Source organism: Alexandromys fortis, unplaced genomic scaffold (genome assembly GCF_014885135.2).
Source record: "Alexandromys fortis isolate MF-2015 unplaced genomic scaffold, M_Fortis_MF-2015_v1.1 scaffold_1901, whole genome shotgun sequence".
Taxonomy (NCBI): domain Eukaryota; kingdom Metazoa; phylum Chordata; class Mammalia; order Rodentia; family Cricetidae; genus Alexandromys; species Alexandromys fortis.
This window is the reverse complement of record NW_026069765.1, coordinates 1-6,847: the sequence shown is the minus strand read 5'-3', so window position 1 is coordinate 6,847 and position 6,847 is coordinate 1. Positions and strand designations below refer to the sequence as shown.

Genomic DNA, 6,847 nt, shown 5'->3' with positions numbered 1-6,847 from the left:
CAGGGACCATGCATTGTGGTGACCATGCACTGCAGGGACCATGCATTGTGGTGACCATGCACTGCAGCGATCATGCACCGGAACCTCGGAAACCATGAACTCAAATAATTCTTTCCTCATTACAAGCTGATTTTTCCCAAGTATTCTGCCACAGTGACAAAAAGCAGGCCAACACATGGACTAAAAAGATTTTGATTAATAGGAAAACCAAAAGCATCCGGGTAGTTCTTCCTCAATTTCTAAGAAATCTTTACCTCCTGGGCACCAAAGAAAATCTGTGTCTCTAGAGGAAGTTATATGTGCACGCTCGTGTGGTAGGGTGGGTGTGTGAGAGGGCCGGTCATGTTCAAAGCGTGCCATGGGTTATACACCAAAGGATACAATGCCCTTTGTCACAACTTTGCACCCTCCTCTGAGTCCGAGAAGTTCAGTGATTAATGAGACCGCAGCAGGCTTCAAGAAGGATCTTGATATCGTCTCTCTCTCTGGCCTTTCGCTTTCTTCTGTTTTTCTCTGAAAACCCTGTGAGGTGGTTTGAATGAAAAATGTTCCCCATAGGCTACCGTATTTGAATAGTTGGGCTCCAGGTGGTTTGGGGGAGGCTATGGAGCCTTTCAGAGGGGCAGCTCTGCTGGAAGTACATCACTGGAGGTGAACTTTGAGGGCTTAGAACCTCATGCCACTTCCTGTCCTCCTTCTCTGTGTCCTGTGCGTGGATAAAATGTAATCAGCCCGTCTCCTGCTGCTGCCAACAAGACAAGCCTTCCCTGCCATTATGGACTGGAGATTCCGGAAACATAAGCCAAAGTAACGCTTTTATCCTGAAAGGTGCTTTTGGTCCTGATGTTTACCACAGCAGTGGCAAGGCACACACCTCGTCACGCTGCCTTTCTGATTTCTTGTCTGTTCTTTGCTCTCCATGTCCAGTTAACCCAGGGCTCTAGCACCCAAAGAAAATGTCAAAAGTCAGAAGAGCCTCTTTTTATAAGTGTGAATAAATAATATCAAATATAAAGACACCAAAAACTGGGCCAGGTGATACACACCTGCAATAGTCCTCAGAGGATTGAGGAAGGGGGATGATGAGCTCACGATCAGCCTGGGCTACAGAGCAAATCTGAAACCAGCCTGAACTACTCGGAAAGTTTGAGTCCAGCCTGGGCTACCCAGTGAGATCCTTCCTGTCAGTAAGTAAGTCACTATTTAATATACAGTGGAACTGAGCGCACTAGTCACACGCACCACGTGATGACCCTGTAGAGATTTCCTCCGGCACCGCCACAGCAACGGGAAACAGACTGACAGTTATCATGACCATGGTTTTATCGTTTTTTATGAGTTAGGGCTGATAAATTCTCCTTTAGTTATTAACCCTATTTTATAAACAGAGAAACCTAGGCCAGGAAAAGCAGTAATTTACCAGATTGAAAAAAAAAAATGACCACAGTACTTTGCAGCTTCTTCCATCAACAAGTGCGGCCATCTACTGGATGGTGGGAGACCACCCGGAACACAGATGAGCTAGCGTCCCAGCAGGAAGCCCTGACCACAGCAATCCCTGAGCCAGTGTGCAAGCAGACAGACACAACCACTGTAATTATTTCATTTGTGAGCAGCAGAGCTAGCTTTCAAACTCAGGGAGCTGGTTCCATATCCTATTTTCCACACTTAACACTCTTCTGTATACGAAAGAACAGGGATTCTCTGACAGTGGGAAGCAAGCCATCTTCCAAAGAAGCTGGAAAGATTTAGATTTGATATAACTTGAGGTGATAGCTAGCTAAAGATACCAGTCTTTCAATAAATGATGCCAGAGTACCTGGTATCCACCCATATGCAAAAAAAGGAACTTTGACAGACTCTCATACCCTGTGCAAAAATGAACTCAAACTAGCTTATGAACTTAAATGTAAAACTTTAAAATTTAGGGGGAGAAAAAACACAGGAGAAAAGTTTAGAATCTAGGGCTATCTACTGAGAGTTTTGGGACGTGTCTCTAAAGTAAAATTCATAGAAAAATCCCAGTAAGTGGAACCACATCGAAATACAAAGCTTTCCTCTGTGAAAGACCCTGTTGAAGAGTCAATGGACACGTCAATAAACTGCAGGGACATGCCTGCACCTCGTACCTCACCAAGGATGGGCACCTACAAGTCAGGACTGCATGCTTGAGCATTCATCTCTGAGACATGAAAACTATGTTCATATAAAACCTGTACATGCGTGTTCAATGTGGCGTTATGCATAGCCTCTCTGCATCCTTGAGAGGGCAAAGCCCAGATATCCTTAGTGAGAGTGGTCATTCTCGCTACCATTTTAAGATGGTTGCCTTCACCATTAGCTACTACTCAGATCAGGCTCTGGAGAACCATGTTGAAATAATGGAAAAACAACAACAGAACCCAAAACAAAACAACAAACAAACAAAAAAACACACACACACACACACACTCCTGCCAAAAAAACAGAGTAAAGCAACCCAGAAAATTCAAGCCGCACTTCAGATGATTTCATTTCTATAGTATTCTACAAATGAAAAAAAAAAATAAGTCATAGAAGAGATTAGTGGTGGGCAAGGGTTAGGGCTAAGGGAGAGGTGGCAGTCATAACAAAGAAATGGACACAAAGGTCCGATGGTTTATCTTCACTGTATTAATCCTAGCATCCTGCTAGAAATACTGCTTGAAATTGGGTAAAGGATATAAGGGCTCAGTATTGTAAGTGTACTGATTAAAAAAAAAAAAAAAAAAAAAGAGTCAAGAGGAAAGACTACCAAAAAACCTCCAAAACCCACATTATTGACAAAAACAAATATTGGGAGCATCCAGCAGCAGGCAGCGTCCTGTATACTTCTGCTGGCCTGCAATCCATTCTGACCACCTCACTCCCCACATACTCATCAGCGGTACATACGCAATCTGGGCACAGCTACAGACTGGACCCAAGGCAGCAGACGCTGGCTGAAGGGCTGGAACCCAGAGCGGTGTAAGTATCTCAGCATGGCAAGACGAGGTCACAGATCCAAACACCTGCGGGAAGAATTTTTTAAAGGGGGAGGGGAGTCAGGAAAAATGCTAGACAACACATTACATTCTCCTCTGTTTCTCCTTCTCTTAGCGTAAAACTGTGACTCACGTGATTTAAACTTTGTTATATTAGAGAAACGACCACCTCCTCAGTGTTACAGGAATAGAAAAAAGAACAAAGAGCTTCCTTCCCTCCCTCCCCCCGTTTTTTTAAAGAACTGCTTTACTTTTTATATACCAAACAGTAATTAGATACAATGAATATTTTGAATGATAAAATATTTTTAAGATATAATGTTTGAATGTCAGTATTAAATCTTCGTTATATTTCCTTTCCTGGTAAGGGTTCTCTAATGATTAACAAATCCATCCTCAACAGCAGCCCGCCACTGTCTCCCAACCGAATGTGGAGACTCGCAGAACTGAAATGTCAGCTTGGTTCTTGCCAGCACAAGAGGAAAGGTGGGGGGCAGGGTGCAGGGGAGGGGTCCTGGTTGCGGCAGGAATCTAAGGTAAACTCTGGAGGTCAGGGGTGTAATGTTTGTAAATGGCTAGCATCTTATTATTGCACTTATTATTATGAATGTAAGTGTGTGATCTCAACAGTGAGGATGTAGTGGCCATGAAAAAATTTTCTTATCCTGGGTCAAACCTAAGGTTTTAGACAACGAATGTCCCACACATAGACACACAAAAACCCAGTAGAGGACTCACTCATTCTTGTAAGCACATCGACAAGTCAATTGTTACTGAGCTCTTATGCTATAAGGCCACTGGGGTTTCACAAGATAAGAAAAATAACTGCATTTCCTTTAAGTTGTGCTTCATAGACTGGGGGATATATTCCAAATCCTATGTGTGTATATGTGTGTGGTGGTGGTTAGGGTACCTGCAAACATGGAGGTCAATTCAAGTGTCTTGTTCTATCTCGGTCCACCTGTTTTTTGTTTGTTTTTGAGATCAAATCTCTGAATGAACCCAGAGCTTGCTGTTTTGGTCGGGCTGGTGAGCCAGTGAACCCCTGCTTGTCTCCTTCCCCTAGCTCTGGTGTATCACCACACCCAGAGTTTACACGGGTGCTCGGGATCCGAACTCAGGTCCTCACGCTGGCACGGCAAGCACTTTCCCCACTCAACCATTTCCTCAGGCCCCCGAATCCACAGCAATGCACCGTTCTACAGTTATTCTGCACGGAAGCGCAGACGTGAAGAGGAGATGGCGGCAGGCTGATGAGTGCACGCGGTGAGGGACGGCTAATAGTGACATACTCCTGGTGGCAGCCCCTTTGCACCGTCCTCTGCAGTTCTAGCAGTCAAAGCTGAACAGAATCCTCTAGGTGAGCCGGTTCAGGCACTGTTGCTCTCCACCAATGAGTTATCAACTTCCCTTTGGTGCAGGGAACACAGGATGGGGAACACGGCTTTAGAGCTGTGCAGACTTGGGTGTTAGCTCTATCCTGGCCAGGGGTATGACTTTTGGAGGTTTACTTGGAACTTTGTAAGCCTCAATTTCCTCGTCTGTAAATGAGGGATAATAACGGTTAGGACAGCATGAGATCACTATGGGAATTAGACCAGGCAATGCATGGAAAGCGCCTGGGTACACGGGTAAGGCTCACGTCTGTCTCCCTCCTCTGCCTTTTAAAAGGCACAGACACGTCTTCAGCTTCCCACTTTTTATTCCCTTCAGCGACACAAAAAGGTCAAAAGAGCCACTGGTGGGCAGCTGAGCATGGTACCATACTCCTGTAATCCCAGCAGTTGGGGGTAAGGAGAGGCAAAAAGATCAGAAAGTCAAGGTCATTCTCGGCACGCAGCCGCAGCCAGTTCGAGGCCAGCCTGAGCTCCATAGCACCCTGGCTCAGAACAGAACCTGATCTAATCACATACATGTTTCTAGATTGTTTCCCCCGTCTTGTCTAAGTACAGAAAGCTCTGAATGTCTGAGATCCATTAAGTCATCGGGTCTTCCCTTGTACCTTGTCTCGTCTCTGTCCCCTGCAGGTAGCCTGTTCTTTCAGTGCAATGGACTGGTTCAACCTGGCAGTTTACTGTGCCAGCAAAAACCAGACAAGAGATATAAAGGCCCAAAGTGTGACCGAGACGTTTTTACATTTTAACTCAGAACATCTCTCAAGTACCTATCCACAACTACACTGAAAGCTCTTATCTCACTTAGAGAAGTGAACTTCAGTCTCAACAAACCACCCAGAAAAAAACACATGCTGAGTTCATGGTTCAGTACTTAACAAAAAGACAAAAGCCCAAAGATAAATGCCCCTGCTTCAGAGGGTGGGGGAATAAAGCTGGGGTGAGGAGTGATGAGTGAAAATTCTGAGGGCACCCTGTTTGTGCCATGAGATAATTTACCGCACGCAGGGGCTCTTGGGGTAACCCTGGCTGCAGGGAGTATCAACCATGCACACCCATATGTCAGGGCGTGAGCACAGACAACTGCAGACCCAGGCCGTGGGGGTGTGCCGGCGGCTCATAACATACCAGGCGTATCACTACTCGCAGCGCTGGGGCACTGGAAGTGGGTTAGGGATCTGGGTGAGAAGGGGCTGCAGGGTCTTCAGGCCTCCACCTGGTCGCGTACCCAAAAGATCGCCAGATACCCGGGGCCTCCTATGCCCCGCACTGGGAGCCGTGCACCAGCATCTCAGAGCACCTGGGTGCCCCCAAGCCGCCACCACCCGCGACCCGCTCCCATCCCCTCCCCCGTGGATGCGCCACGCGTCTCCTCCACGCCCCGAGTGCACCCTGGCCCAGTGTCACCCGCTCGCCTACCTGCTAGCAGCCGACCCCAGTCCCGGCCCACTCTCCGCGCCGGGTGCCCTGGCCTCCGCCTTTTCTTCCGTCTACGTCCCCGCTCTCCGGCGTTGCGTCAGCCGCGTTACAGTGAACCCCGGCCGCGGCGCCAGCGCCGTTGACGTTAGGCGACGGGTCCGACCCGAGCTACGCCGCGGCGACGGCGCAGGCGCTTCTGAGAATCGCGCCCACGCTCCACGTGGCGGCCCCCTCCCACCCCCAAGCGCCCAAAGAGTATAGGGGCGGGGCTCCGGCACCCAGACAGGAGCCGGCCCAGGCAGCTTCCCAGCCAGGTGGAGAAGGGGGTTGGCTCCCAGTTGCTGATGGAGTTGGTAAAAAATGTTTGGCAGTGATCATCTGTACGGCAGGCTCGCCTGAAAAATAGATTGGATCAATTAAGACCCTCGGCCCCCCCAAAAAAGAACAAACAAAAACTGGCGGTTGAAAACAAATGGCACCATAATAAAATAAGTTGGCACCTAGTTATCCGGAAATAACAGCCCAAGTGTTTTCCGCAAAGGCAGTGGTAAGAATACTGCATTTTAAAAGTGTGTTTAATCTCTAATAACTGATTATTCCAAAGCTGAATGTGTCAAGAGCACAAGCTGTCTTCTTCCCAGCTGGCTGTTCTCCTCGCATCGCACATAGGCACACTGTGGTTGGAAGTTGGTGCTTTGTGCTTTTGTGGTCCTGACAAGTCTGCTGAACCCATTCATTCATTTTCTCATTCACTAAAGGGGGCTTACGGCCGCTTCAGTCGCCCCCAGAATTGACCCTCCCCCTCCCCCCGTGCCAAAAAGAAACTTGACTGTTGACAGCATCCTTGTTTAGCTGGATGCAGTTCCTGCAATCCCAGCATTCCAGAGGCAGAGGTCAGTTTCCCATTTCCTAACCGCCAATCTATTAGAAAAGAGTCTTAAAGTCCCTGTTTCCTGCTTCTTTCCCACAGGTGAACCAAAATCTCCAGAGGCAGGGCTCAGTTTGTGTTTTATCTTAAAGAACCCCAGCAGG

General features: G+C 47.7%; 1 long non-coding RNA gene across 1 annotated transcript; it reads right to left on the bottom strand.

The window, feature by feature from the left end:
• Positions 1 to 85: 85 nt before the first annotated feature.
• Positions 86 to 6,043, bottom strand: LOC126496218 (uncharacterized). The gene is made up of 3 exons (XR_007590308.1): positions 5,816 to 6,043; positions 2,914 to 3,029; positions 86 to 522 (listed from the first exon to the last, which is right to left on the bottom strand). It is a non-coding gene; the product is annotated as an uncharacterized lncRNA (long non-coding RNA).
• Positions 6,044 to 6,847: the final 804 nt, after the last annotated feature.